General features: G+C 40.4%; 1 long non-coding RNA gene across 1 annotated transcript; it reads left to right on the forward strand.

The window, feature by feature from the left end:
- The first annotated feature begins 9,226 nt into the window (after nucleotides 1–9,226).
- Nucleotides 9,227–14,593, forward strand: LOC129528722 (uncharacterized). Its single transcript, XR_008674010.2, has 4 exons — nucleotides 9,227–9,349; nucleotides 9,819–9,980; nucleotides 12,245–12,341; nucleotides 13,447–14,593. It is a non-coding gene; the product is annotated as an uncharacterized lncRNA (long non-coding RNA).
- Nucleotides 14,594–14,853: the final 260 nt, after the last annotated feature.

The following is a 14,853-nucleotide window of genomic DNA, read 5'->3' on the forward strand; positions in this document are numbered from 1 at the left end:
GGGTTGGACAATGTTTTAAGCCATCATCATTTTCAGATGACTTGATCATTGACCAAGCAAGCACACAAACAGAAAAATCCAAACTCAACAGAAAAATTCTTGTAATGAATGATAAAGTTATTTTATTTGTCAATTATCTCTCAATAAACAAGGGAAAATTAAATTCAGCAGAAATGTTGGATAGAACATCAAACTACAAAATTCAGTGGTATTTCTTTTTATCAACCATAACCAATTAGGAAATATAATTCTAAAATATAATACCACTTACAATAGCAACAACATATAAAGGATACAGAAATAATACTTCAATAATCCTGACAGATAACAATATAAGCAGATCAACTCTCCTATACTAAATCTATATCTTTAATTCAATCTAAATGAATATTCCAGTTGGGATTTGAAAAAAATAGATGTTTACTATAAAGCGTACATTGATTTTAAGATCGCTCTAAAATTTGGTAAACATACAAAATAGCTAATTAAACAATAAAGAAAATCAAAGAGGGAAAAATTGCTGTATCAAATATAAAGTCATATTACAAAGTCAACACAATATAAACAGTGTGGTATTGTCAAAGAAAAAATAAACTAATAAACAAATAATGGCGCTGATCTAGGGCAAGCTAGACCACTCTACAGAGAAATATAAAACAAGATCTCTACTTAATGTCACAGTTAAGTGAGCTCAAAATTGATTAAATGTGAAAATGTGAAGTGTAAATTTGAAAGGTAAAAATATATAATTATTAGAAAAGAATACAGTGTCTTTATGACTTTTTAAACAGAACTTCAAAAATAAAAACAGTAGACCAAAAAACTTTAAAAGATTTGATCACATGAAAATTAAGGTTCAATGAAGGACAAGATAAAGTTAATAAGCCAATGACAGAATGGGAGATGATTTTGCAGTATTTTCAACTGAAAAGGGATTAATACCTAGACAGTAACCCCAAAAGGAAAATACCAAATAAGATGTTCAGACAATTTATTTATTTATTTTAATTATTGTTATATATATATTTTTGAGATAGAATCTTGCTTTGTTGCCCAGGCTGGAGTGCAGTGGCATGATCTCAGCTCACTGCAACCTCTGCCTCCCAGGTGCAAGCAATTCTCCTTTCTCAGCCTCCCAAGTAGCTGGCACTACAGGCGTGAGCCACCACTTCCAGCCAATTTTTGTATTTTTAGTAGAGATGGGGTTTCACCATATTGGTAAGGCTGGTCTTGAACTCCTGACGTCAGGTGATACCCCCCCCTTCTCGGCCTCTCAAAGTGTTGGCATTACAGGCATGAGCCACCAAGCCCATTCTGTTCAGACAATTTATAAAATTATACTTATTAACTACAAAAGTTAATAAATATAAAAAAAGAGACCAAAAATCAATAATAGTCAGAGAAATGCAAGTTGAAACAAAATGATACGACTTTATACATAAAACATTTGTTAAAAAAAAACCTGGACTACTAGAAAAACCCAAGTGTTCACAGGGATGAGGGAAGGTAGGACATTTCTGTGGGGCTTGTGGAGTGCTGGCTGTATCCCATATCCACCCTGGAGGGCAGCCGTGACTGCTTTCAGTGCACACACTATCTGCGACTCAGGTTGGTTGCAGAGTGTGCAGTGCATGCAGGAAATTTCCCAGGGAGCATGTTCAGAATTAACATTCAAGAGAGTGAAATCGGTAGAAGTTGAACTGAAATGCATTCACCACAGAGGCCTCAGCTATTCCATTATCTTTTTTTTTTTTTTTTTTTTTTTTTTTTTTTAGGCAAAGTCTCACTCTGTCACCCAGGCTGGAGTACGGTGGTGCGATCTCAGCTCACTGCAACCTCCACCTCCCAGGTTCAAGTGATTCTCCTGCCTCAGCCTCCCAAGCAGCTGGGACTACAGGCGCACGCCTGCACACCCGGCTAATTTTTGTATTTTTAGTAGAGACGGGCTTTCATCATATTGGCCAGGCTGGTCTTGAACTCCTGACCTCATGATCCACCCACCTCGGCCTCCCAAAGTGCTGGGAATTACAGGCATGAGCCACTGCGCCCAGCCAGCTATTCTGTTATCTTACAGGGAGATCTGGAGCTGGGATGGCCCTTCAGAGCTGTCTACCATTCCCCACCAGATACAAAGAGGCAAGTCCCAAGACCTAGGGCCAGGACCTCTCTGAGTCCCCTGGAGAAAGACTCAGTTGAGAGCCATTGGCAGCAGCTGAGGCTCCCTTGGTCTTGAACTGGATGGCTTGGTGGCCCAAAATTGTAACCACCATACTCTATGATCCAGGAATTCTACCACTTGAAACGTCTCTTCAGGAAGCTCTCACAGAGGACCCCAAGAGGCACAGTATGGATGCTGGTCACAATATTAATTGTTGGGGGCAGGAATTGGAAGTCTGTATGGGGAAGGTAAGTAAAATGTGAAAATGTGTAGTGAGTCAAAGTAATGGATTATATGTTCACATAGCAATAGGGAACTTATCATTTATATCAACTAAAATACATGCACACTAACAATATATGCCGGTCAAGAACACATACAAGGCTGGATGTGATGGCTCATTCCTGTAATCCTAGCACTTTGGGAGGCTGAGCTGGGAGGATCCCTTGAGCCCAGGAGTTGGAGACCAGCCTGGGCAATAGAGTAAGAACCTGTCTCTGCAAATAATAATAATAATAGCCAGGTGTGGTGGTGTGTGCCTGTAGTTCCAGCTACTCAGGAGGCAGAGGCAGGAGGATTCCTTGAGCTCAGGAGGTTGAGGCTGGGCGGCAAAACAAGACCTATCTCAAAGGAAATAACACATACTAAAGAATAGATAAGCATTAAACACACTGCAATGATTGTCTACAGAGGGAAGGGAATTGGGTTAAAAGAGAATAAATAAATAGACAAGTCAAAACCAAGGAATCTGGCTGGGCATGATGGCTCACACCTGTAATCCCAGCACTTTGGAAGGCTGAGGTGAGCAGATCACCTGAGGTCAGCAGTTCAAGACCACCCTGGCCAACATGGTGAAACCCTGTCCCTACTTAAAAAAAAAAAAAAAAAAAGTTAGCGGCATGTGGTGGCTTACGTTGTATTCCCACACTTTGGGAAGCTGAGGTGGGTGGATCACCTGACGTCAGGAGTTTGAGACCAGCCTGGTCAACATGGTGAAACTCAGTCCCTACTGAAAATACAAAAAGTTGACTGGGTGTGGTGGCACATGCCTGGAGTCCCAGCTACTTGAGAGGCTGAGGTGGGAGGATTGTTTGAATCTGGGAGGCGAAGGTTGCAGTGAGCCAACATCGTGCCACTGCACTCCAGCCTGGGCAACAGAGTGAAACTCTGTCTCAAATAAATAAACAAACAAACAAACAAACAAACAAAACCATGGGATCTTGCATAGATCAATGATGACAGTGTGTTCTAAATTGAGGATTACAATGAACTCAAACCTCTGCACCTGAGTCCCAGGGGAAAAAATCATAGTAGTGTCAGAAATTTGTATCCATTATTTAGGTTAACCTCAGATTATTCCACATACCTTTTTTTTCCCACACCTAACCTGCAGTAGGTCTCCTAGAGCTGTGGTCCAGCTGATATATCTATTTTTTAGGAAATCAGGGATGATTTTCCAGATGTTTTGGATAGATGTTTTCATATTTGAATCTAATTAAGGGTTTGCAAAAAACAACAACAACAAAAAACTTGTAGAAAAAGGTTTACATTCTTTCTTCACACTTTGGATTTGGTTTGAAGAGAACAAATCCAAGCATGGGGTTTGAAAAGATGTTGCCGATGGAAGTTGAGCATGGAGGAAATCAGAATTAGGAGAAGGGGGAAGAGAGCACTGCATTGCTCCAGTCGGGTGGAGGGTGTTCCTGGAGGAAACACAAGTGAAAAGTGAAGTTTTACAATGAGGAGGAGAAACAAAGTTAAAGAGATCCTCAAGTATTTTTAAACTGTGAAACTGCCAAAGAGAATTTGAGGCAGAATGTACACGGTCCACATGGGGAAATGTTTTTTATAGAAAAATCCAGTTTCTAGGATATTCTTATCACAGGGCTGGGAGGCAGAGAACAGATTCAGAACAATGGCTTTGTCGAACTCTTAAAGCCAAGAGAGTCCAGCTCCTTGTCTGAAAGTCTGGACTCCTGAAAGTAAGAAAATATATACAGGAAGATGCATTAAGAGGCAGCCCAGGTTCCAGTACCAACAGTCACAACCCTCCTCTGCTCCTTCCACAAGCCTCGCTCTTCTTTGAGCCTCAGCTTGACCATCTGTAAAAGGAAAAGGTCAACTTTTTTTTTTCTGAACTTTTAGGAACTGATGCAAAAGAGTGATGTAAGAAAGTGTTGATAAAATCTCTGCCCCAGCTGTCAGGAAGCTACGGAGAAACAGCTGAGTCCCATCATGTAAGCAACAAACTGATGGTATTCTTTGGGAGGAGGAGAAGGATGAGAAGGAGGGGGAGGAGAGAGAGCAGGAGGAGGGTCTGGGTGGTGGTGGGAGAGGAGAAAGAAGAGGGGAAATAAAAATAATATTTTAAGTGGAGTGGCTGGTGATATTTGTCATTCTCTCAGTCGGTTGTAGTGTGAGCATCTTACCACGCTTGTGTGAGTGTAGGGTTTTTAAAAAAACAAACATATACACATAGATTTTCTATTATATGACCTCAATGCAAGTCAGCTACATCATCTGCCGCTCAGTGGAAGTAGCAACAATTTACTCCAACTCTGGAGAAAAAGTAGCCCTGTTGGATTTATTGAAAATTGACATATCTGTACATGGACAGAAAACTGGATGATTTAAGGATTTTTAGGGCAATTTTGATCAGATGTGATTTCATTTTTAATTTACACACATTATTAGACATGTGCTATTACAATTGTCCCAGCATCAGATCACACTTCTTTATGAGGCAAAGTCCACCTGCCTTTATAGAGATCAACATTTTCAAATATTTTTCTATCTTTTCTTGAAAAGAGGGAATAGAGACATGAGTCTTTAAATGAAACCTTAATGAAGCAATAAAGTGGGGACTTCAAGGAATCCATTCTGCAGAGTGCAGTGGCAGCAAACTGTCCACACCTTACTTCCTGAGGCACCAATAGCATAATGAGAACACCAGTGATAGGTGTGTGGTGTCTGTGGTGTTGGCAGTATAGGCCGTGTGTCTGGACTCAGTTGTGTGACTATGGCACCTCTCTGGAGTTAAGTGGGGTGTCCTTCTCAGTCCACAATTGCCATACCTGGCTCTACAAGCCTTCTGGATAGAAAGGTTACTCAAAATCTTTTTAGTATTTTTTTTTTAATTCTAAATTAGTCTGACTTTATTTCTGATGCTTGGAACTAAGAATCTATTCAGACTTTGGAATTCAACTCTCATGCAAGATGCAAAAATACTTCTTTAATGTTTGGTTTATTCACCAAGGAATCCATCTGGATCTGCAGTTTTCATTGTGATGAGTTGTTTAATTACTTTGTTGTTGTTGTTGATAATATATAGGGCTATTTAAATTTTGTATCTATTCTTGTGTCTTTGGTAATGTATAACTTTTCATGTCTTTTATTTCTTCTAAGTTGTTGAAATTATTTATATTAACTTTCTCACACCATTCTTTTATTATCTTTTAAATGTTGATAGATCAACATTAAAAAGGGGATGTACCCTCTTTCATTACTGTTAGTCTCCATCTGTGTCTTCTCTTTTATTTTGTTCAGCATATCTAGAAGTTTGTTGATTTTATTAATCTAGTCAATCAACTTTGGTTTCATTGATTTTTTTCTATAGTTTGTATATCTATATTTTATTAATTTCTGCTTATTGTTTTTCTACTTATTTGGCTTTAATTTTCCTGAATTTTCTAGTCTCTTAAGGTATAAGCCTATATCTTTTATTTTAGACCTGTTTTTCTAATGTTAGCATTTAAGGCTATAGATTTTCCTCTAAAGAATTGCTTTAGCTGCATCTGATGAATATATATGTTGTGTTTTATATTCACTCAGTTCAAACTGTTTTGGATTTTCTCTTGTGACTTCTTTTTTGATCCATGAGATTCCCAGAAATATTTTCTCCAAATATTTGGGGATTTTTAGATCTCTTTGTTTATTGCTAATTTTTATTATATTGGAAATATATCCTGTATGATTTCAATCCTTTTAAATGTATGTACACTTTTTCTAATGGCTTAGGATGTTGCTTATCTTGGCAAATGTTCTATGTGCCGTTGAAAAGAAAAGCATTTTGCTGCTGTTGGGTGAAGTGGCGAAGTGTTCAATAGATGTCATGTCAATTAAATCCCACTGATTGGCAGTTTTATCCAGGATTTCTGTATCCTTATAGATTTTACATTCCTTCTATTAATTTACATTCCCTCTATTAATTACAAATCTGTAAGAATTTCTGTATTCCTATAGATTTACATTCCTTCTATTAATTACTAAGAGAAGTGTTGAAATCTTCAACTATATTTTGTATTTGTCTTTTTTTCCCTTTTAATTCTGCCATGTTTGCTTTAGGTACTTTGAGGATTTTTCTGGTGCATACATGTTTAAGTTTATTATATGCACATATATATTATATTTATATTGAGATTTGAGCATTGTGTCCTTATGAAATGTCTTTTTTATCTCTGGTAATAGTTATTGTACTGGAGTCTACTTTGTCTGATATTAATATAGTAATGCCAGTCTCATAATTAGTTTCTGCATCACATACTTTCTCCTATCGTTTTCTTTTAAACCATTCATATATTTATTTTTAAGGTAAGTTTTCTGTAGATATATATTAATCTTTGGTATTCAGAAACAAAAAATAGAATTCCAAGGAAATCTTGGGAATTCCTTAAATTACATTAGTCTGTATTTTTCATAACACTTTTTTGCTAAAGTACCTATTTGTAGGTAGATTTTTTTTTCAGTAACATAAAAGTAATCTCTACCTGACATAGACATTTGAGAATAGAAAATATTTTAAAGGTGAATATTAACACAAAATAAATGCCATGCAAAAATCATTTAAAATTTTGAAAAATAATACCACAAAATGTAATACCCCAAAGGTATCATTAAAAAATGGAAATACACAAAGAATTAATTGTCCTATGCACTAGTCTTTTCTCTTTTTTCATGACAAACCTTACAAATGTGGAAAATTTTCATTCATTTTTGCATTGATGTTGGTTGAATGGCCAGGAATGTACCTGAAAGCATTTGTAAATTGGGCTTTAGGGCACATGTTTCTTCATATCAGATTATATCATTTTTTAACAATAAAAATATTTTGTGTGCTTGCCTTGATTTTGATTTTTGCTAATGAAATTGATATTCTTTTTGCAATTCAGGTTTTAGATCAGTTTCTAATCTTATTTCAGAGTATTCCACAAACATGTGTTTACAGCCTGGCAACAGCTACGACTGAGACTAACCGAGGAGGTTATGGTTACTCTTCTGCCTGCTCCTTCCCTGGTTTCTGTAAATGTTTATCTTAACCTTAGACTCTGCACATTAGTGGTTCCTGTTCATGCTTTTGAATTGACATCAGCGGATTCCTCAAAACCACTAGGTTGGTGCAAAAGTAATTGCGGTTTTTGCCTTTGAAAGTAATTAAAAGAAATGTCTATATTTATCGTTAACCTTGAATTCGCATCCAAGATTTATACTTTTTTCATTTTCCCAATTTCTTGACTGAAATATAAAAATCTCCCAAAATGCGGAGCAGGAATTTTCACAGGAAAACATTAAGCATATATTTGGTCTTGTTTCTTCATCAAGTCTGTTCATCTCTGGCTCTTAAGTGGTGTGTTAGACTATTATATTTATTATAATTATTAATGTGGTAGGGTTTCGGTCTACCATTTCCGTATTTATTTTCTATTTCTCCCGTCTGTTCTTTGCTTCTTTTCCTACCATCTTTTGAATCAATCGAGTATTTTTTAGTATTCCATTTTATTTTTACCTTAGGCTTATCAGGTATATATTTTTCTTCCATTTTTCAGCAATTGCTTATGGCTTGACATGTGTACCTTTACTTCTTTAAAGGCTGCTTTGAAATACTATTATGTTACCTCAGGTTTAACATAAGAACCTTAAAATAGTATCTTCCACTTTCTCCTTCCCGTCCTCCCATCCATTGTGCTATTGTGCCCAGACATTTTAATTCTGCAGATACTTTGAACTACACTACTATCTATATCTTTTTAAAGTTATCCTATCTAAAAAAAAAAATTGAAACCTATTTCATGATTACTCACTTATTAGCCATTTCTGGCGGTGTGTTTACTGGAGCTGCTGATGCGCAGTGTGCTTACTGGAGTTGTACGCATGCTTTCTTCCCTTACCAGTCCGAAAGTTAAACCAGTTAAACTCTGCCATTTTGCCTCTTAGTGGGCATGCTTAAGCCCGCTTGCCCAATTCTTGATCTTATCAAGAATTGACAGAATCTTATCAAGAATCTTATAAGATCCCAGGTCTTGAGATCTTATCAGGAAGCTGCTGATCACCAGTTTCAGATGTTTCTGTCCATCAGGAGACTGCTTTCCCTGGCACTTACCCCTTTTTATAAATCTGTTTCAATTTGGTGTCATTTTCCCTCTACCCAAAAAGCTTTCTTTAATATTTTTGTAGCCTTTACATATGACATTGCTTCTGCTTGAAAAATGCTCTTCCCCCATTACCTGCATGGTCAGTTCCCTCAATCCTTTATGCATTTTGCTCGAATGTTGTAGTTTATGTGGGGTCCTTTAACCACCTTTCAATACTGCAATGCTCTGTCCCCATGGCTCTCTCTGTAACCCCGCCTTACTTTATTTTTCTTACAACACTTAACATCTGACCTGTTTGGTAGTTTGGTTTTTGTCTGTCTCCCTGTCATTAGAATGTAAGCTCCATGAGGATGGAATTTTATACATATTTTTTTCCACCCATGTGCCTGTACACCCCTTCCTAGTTATGTTACCAGCTGAATGTACCCAAGTCACACAGCACCAAAGTATGTAAGCGGTGGCGAATCCATACGGGTCTGCAGCAACCTCAATTCTTGTCTCCTTAGAAGAATCCAAACGAAGAGCAGAGTGAGAGACCTAGGCAAGTTTAGAGAAGGAGTGAAAGTTTATTAAAAACTTCTCCCCTGTTTCTTCCCTTGCGGTGGGCTGTGCCCATGTACAGTGGCCCAGTAGCACTTGGGAGGGGCTGCATGCGTGGTGCGTTTACTGGAGTTGTACGCATGCTCACATGAGGCATTCTTCCTTTACCAGTCCAAATGCTATACCGGTTAAACTCCGCCATTTTGCCTCTTAGTGCTCATGCTTGAGCCCGCTTGCCCAACTCCTGAGATGTCATCGGGAAGCTGCTGATCAGCAATTACAGGTGTTTCTGTGTATTGGGAGACTGCCTTTCCCTGGCATTGATCAATTATTTTTTTAGAGAGATACTTAACAACTACCTCACCATCACTTGATGTTTGCCTGACATTCCTGATTGGTGAGGGAGAGAGGGAGGGAGTCAGGGGGCTCTCCTGCCCTGTTCCTGTCTGACTAGCTACCTGCTGTAACAATTATACTAGTACTAGTGATAAACCTATCACTTGTGCCTATGACAGGGCCTTGCACAAGGTAGATAACCAATGATTATGGTTGAATTAATAAACAAGGCCTCTCTTATGCCCCTAAAAATGCAGAGATGCTCTTCTCACCTCTCATTCAGAATCTACTCTCAATTATATATAAGACGGTAAGATTAGTCAACTCACTCTCATCAGGTTGTTAACGTGCTAGTGGTTAATCCAATCCAATTACTTGTTCAAATAATTAGACCCATGCTGGATGTGTTCTTTCAGCTCAGCCCCGCCTTCACTGAAACTATCTCAGAACCAGTGGCTTTGGTTGGGCACTGGAAGTACATAAAGAAGAAGACATACATGCTGTCTCAGGGTGATCGTGGGTCTCTAGCCAGGAGTCAGATGACATCACCACCATCACAAGCTGGTGATGCCAGAGAGGTATGAATGGGGAATAGAGTTGAAATTCATATGCAAGTGACCAGTGGAGTTGTCGGGGAAGTTTTAAAAAGAAAATAACAAGTAAACTGGGTTTTGACAAAAAATAAAATAGGGATTTCTTTTCTGCATGTGAGTACATATCTAAAGTAGAAAAGTATAGCAGTTAAAAAAAATACACAATTACTTGGTTCAGGTTAATGCCCACAGGCCAGAAGAAGGCCCAGAGCCTTCTCTGTGAGTGTAAAGTTTATCCAAGCCACCTTGGACACCATCACATTCTCTGCTTAAGCAAAGCTGCTTGTCAGAGGAGTTTCTGCATATTCTGAATATTCAGGGACCCTACTGGCCCTACAGGTGGCTCAGGAAACCTTAGAGAGGAAACGCATCCTCATTGGTGAAAGGATCTCACCTGGCTTTTGCTGAGGGTGAGCAGTGTAGAGGGAGCATAATAAACTCTCTTAGACAACATCTGATTTCCAACAGCTGTCCCACTTCTGAGGCTTCGTGCTCTCAGCACCGCCACCGCCAATGCAATATCCTCCAGTTTAAGGTTAGGTACCAGAAACATTTCTGCCAGAAGTTCTTGATGTAATCAAAATGGGATTTTCACGGACTTGCATAATTTTAGGATCTGGGTGAAGAAGCCTTACCCAGCCCCGCTTTGAGGCTGGCCCTCACTCTGTCACACGGTGAAATAGCTCGACATCTGACTTTGAAGCCAGGTTCTTGGGTCAATTCCTACCTTTGTGTGTGTACCAAAGAACTCCTCCAAACACTTCCTTTCCCCACCCATCTGTCCCCACAGACATGTACCCCAATGCCCTTAACTTGTTCCTGAGTAAACAAAGCTTCGGTAACATATAAACATGATTTATGAAAACAAATCTCTCCCCAAATCTGCTTAGGGAAGCAGTGTCACATAACTGTAAGCAAAGATGAAAGACCACGATTAACAGGGTCCACATCTGTTCGGGGGAGGACGCAGCTTGAGTCTCTGCCAGCCTCTACCTCAAAGAATGTGTGCGCTAGGTCAATAATGAAACTCGTGGCCCATCTGTCCTTTCGGTGTGCCCTGCACTGTGCTAAGAACTTCCCATCCACTGGATCTCACGGAGGTTCACAGTCATCTGAAGAGGGGGTCCTGTGCTCACCTGCATCTTGCAGGTGAGTGGACAGAGGTGTGGAAAGCATGAGAGCTAGTGCAGAGAAGAGCTGGGGCACCAGCAGTAGGACTGGAGGCAGGACATTGTCTTGGGTTACTACCTGGATGGACAAACTACATAGATGAAGATTAAAAAAACAAACAAACAAACAAACCTGGGCCTGATTTATCAAATTGGGATGTCTCCATCGATCCAGTTGCTTGCATCATGTGTTAATTCTCTTCTGTTCTCTTTCTCATGTAAGCACCACCTGTCTTCCACATTATGATGCGAAGCTGAAGATTCACCCCACTAGGTCAATGGGGACACTAATTGGGGAATATTTGAGGTGCAGAGAGAAGGTAGATGCTACATCCTGTGAACCTCAGTAAGGGGGATGCCTCTGTGTGTAGGGATGTCAAGGCCCTAGCCCCGTGTCATCCCCAGACAAGCCCCGTATCACACTGGGAGCTCTGCAAGGACAGAATCCTTGCAGAATTTTGGGAACTTCTAAGATGCTAATCAGAGGCCTTCTCCTCTGAGTTCTCAAACAAATGAGAAGTAGACCCAAGGGTCAATGGTTGATGAAAATAGCATGGTTGTTTGCAGAGCTGGATTGGATCTGCAGAGAGCCCAAGCCTCCCTGTCTTCCTCTGTCTAGTCTCCGGCCACTGACAGAGTCCAGGCAGAGACAGAACCAGGCCGTAGACTTGCTGTGGGGAGGGATATCTGTCACATGGAAGCAGAAGCCAAGAGCATCTTTCCCCTGTGGTCCCTAAAGGAAGAATTGAGGCAGACCACAGGGAATAGCAAATCTTTCGTAGCTTAAGACACCCATGGACATCTTCTCATCCTTCCCAGCAGCTGTCCTTCAGGAAAGAGGGAATGGAGTGGGAATTTTTCCCCCAATACTTTCAGGGAAGAAGTCATCATTTGCTATTATCTGAATGTTTGTGCTTTTTCCCCAAATTCCTATATTGAAGTTCACCCCTAAGGTGACGGCCTTAGGAGGTGGGGCCTTTGGAAGGTGATTAAGTCATGGAGATGGAGTCTTAATGCACAGGATTGGTGGTTTTATAAAAGAGGCCCAAGAGAGATCTCTTTTCTTTTCCACCATGTGAGAACACAGCAAGCAGTCACCGTCTATGAACTAGAAAGCTGATTCACCAGACACCGAATCTGCCAGCACCTTGGTTTGGACTTCCCAGCCTCCAGAACTGTAAGAAATAAATACCTGTCATTTGTGGGCCACCCAGTCTATAGTATTTGGTTATAGCAGCCTTAATGGACCAAAATACCATTCCTGCGCCCATCAGCAGCATGAAGAATAGGAAATGATATCTTCCCACTGTAGGTGTCACTGTTGACCTCCATCACAACTTCTTGCATCCACACCCTTGCTGTGGCCTCATCACAGGTTGCATATGCTTCCTTAACTCTGAGCTCTGAGGTTGGCTATGTGATTTACTTTTAGCCAATGGAATGTAGATGGAGACAGGAGGGTGCCAATTTTGAGATGAGGCATTTAGAAGCCCTTGATTTCAGTAGACCCTCTTGTGCCTCTGGTATCACCATGGGGAGAACATGCCCCAGTTACCTCTCTGATCCAAAAAGTGCGAGAGACAGGTGGAAAGAGACATTGTAGACACCCTAGCAATCCCAGATGGAGAGCTGCTTAGTCAAGCCCATTCTAGATCATCCAAGCCCCAGCCAACTCATAGACACCTGGGTGGTAATGCAGGATTGCTGCTTAAGTCCACGAGTTTTGGGCTGTCTGTTATGCAGCAACAGCGAACTCATAACACTTACCTTTCATATTTATTTTGGAATCCCCTAGACCTAGCAAAACTCCCAGAATAGTGTAGGTGCCCAAAAAGTATTCGTTGTTTGAATGAATGAATTAAATCTCCTTTTTGTAAACCAACTCATCATAATGTCTCACTAACAGCTGTTATACATTGCAGTATTTATCTATGTGATTTTGGAGGAATAATTTAAAAAAACAATAGCCAAGGCAAGACAGTAACCTCTCTTGATATGAGCTGCTAAGCATTTAAAGTCCTAGGAGTCAGAGATCACCTGGCTATCTTCAACATCACCTGCAGGCAGCTGGTGCATCACACGCTGTGGTGTAATGAAGCCAGTCTCCTTCACCCCCGTCTAAACTCTGATGGGGAGAAATGAGCCAACATTTATCCGGCCATGCATTTATCCGGAGTCAATGCTGATTCTGACTGCATGGCCACCTTTACCCTCAGGCATGTGAATCCCATCAGAGAGGTTGCCAGTATGACATCAGATCCACTTTTCTTCCTATTTTTCAGAGGAAATGTTCCAACACATCTGAGGAAACACATGCCTTCCCAGACTGGCCTGATGCTGTTCCCCAGGAGCTGCATTCTGGAAGGTGGACCATCAGGTGGAAGAAGTATTCTTCAGAGAGCTGCCTTCCCAAGGGAATGGTGACAGCTTGCGCTTGCCGGGGAGTCCTGCTGCCTTCCGAGGTGTGAAGGGAAGGCATGCACTGTGCATATGCTGTACCATACAGTTTTGCCTACAACTGCTTGTAGCTTCATTGTAGCTGTGAATGCTCCGTTCCTCTCCTTTTCACCCCTGAAGATTCGCGAACATGCAGGATTCAGCTGTGTGAGGCATAGCATTCCCCACATGGTAGGCGAAGGCGGATGGGGGTCTGATGGCTCTACCGCCGTCCACCCGGGCGGATGGACATGTGTTCCGGGATATCAGAGCTTGCGGCTGACCAGCCCACATGTCCACGCAGCCCTCCCGCTGGCTGTGTGGACATTTTGGGTGTCACTGAAGGATTTTACCGGTGCAGACTTTTACAAAGGCAAAATTGTTTCTCAAGGAAGTGGACATGAAAGATCTAAAATCAGGGCTGCTTAAAAAAAGCAAGCACAGATTAATGACCTATCTACACCCTACACGGTTTTAGGACTGCGCCTAGATGGGCTTAAAGACCCTAGCCTAAAACCTGTAAATGTGCTTCCGTCTTTGCCCTGTAGGACAAGAAAGCCTTACGGACTTGCTTCTAACTGTGAGAGGAGGAGAGGCCGGGAAGGGAGAGGGAGAAAAGGAGGAGAACAGGAGACGAGAAGGAGGGGAGAGTGAGGAGAGGAGGAGAGAGGCTTGTCAAAATCTTTTTAGTGCACAAAACTAATTTTGTTCATCTTGGATTTGGTGAGCTGGGTAATATTCTGTGCACGGCTTCTAAATGAATTATTAAATGTCAACTCAAGATGGCTTAACTAAAATACTCAATTTAATAACCAAAAGTATCTAAGGTAACAACAACAATTTTGCAGGTGATTGTAGAGTTGTCAAGTCAAACCATTATAGACAAGCATTTGGGGTTTTCACATAATCTCCTTCCACATCTCATCTTCTGTCACTAAATACCCACTCTGGTGAGCATATTCCATTTCAATAAAGATCATCGCTTCGGTGCCAGCTTGTTTTTATTCAGATCGAGCCAGAAAACCGTTTTTTTTTTTCTAAAATATAAAGCTAAACAAGATCTCAGTCACAACCACCAAATCTTTATTAATGCATTCCTTGTGCTACTTCTGAATATTAATAAAAATTAATAATTAATTTTGCCTTTGGCATTGCAAGATATACTAGTTTTAATTAGTGTACTGTACTCCTATACAATTAAAAAATAATTGATGTCCATGCTTATTGGCGGTGTCTGTGATCTTCCTTTCTGT

The sequence above is a fragment of the Gorilla gorilla genome, chromosome 20 (assembly GCF_029281585.2).
Source record: "Gorilla gorilla gorilla isolate KB3781 chromosome 20, NHGRI_mGorGor1-v2.1_pri, whole genome shotgun sequence".
Classification (NCBI taxonomy): domain Eukaryota; kingdom Metazoa; phylum Chordata; class Mammalia; order Primates; family Hominidae; genus Gorilla; species Gorilla gorilla.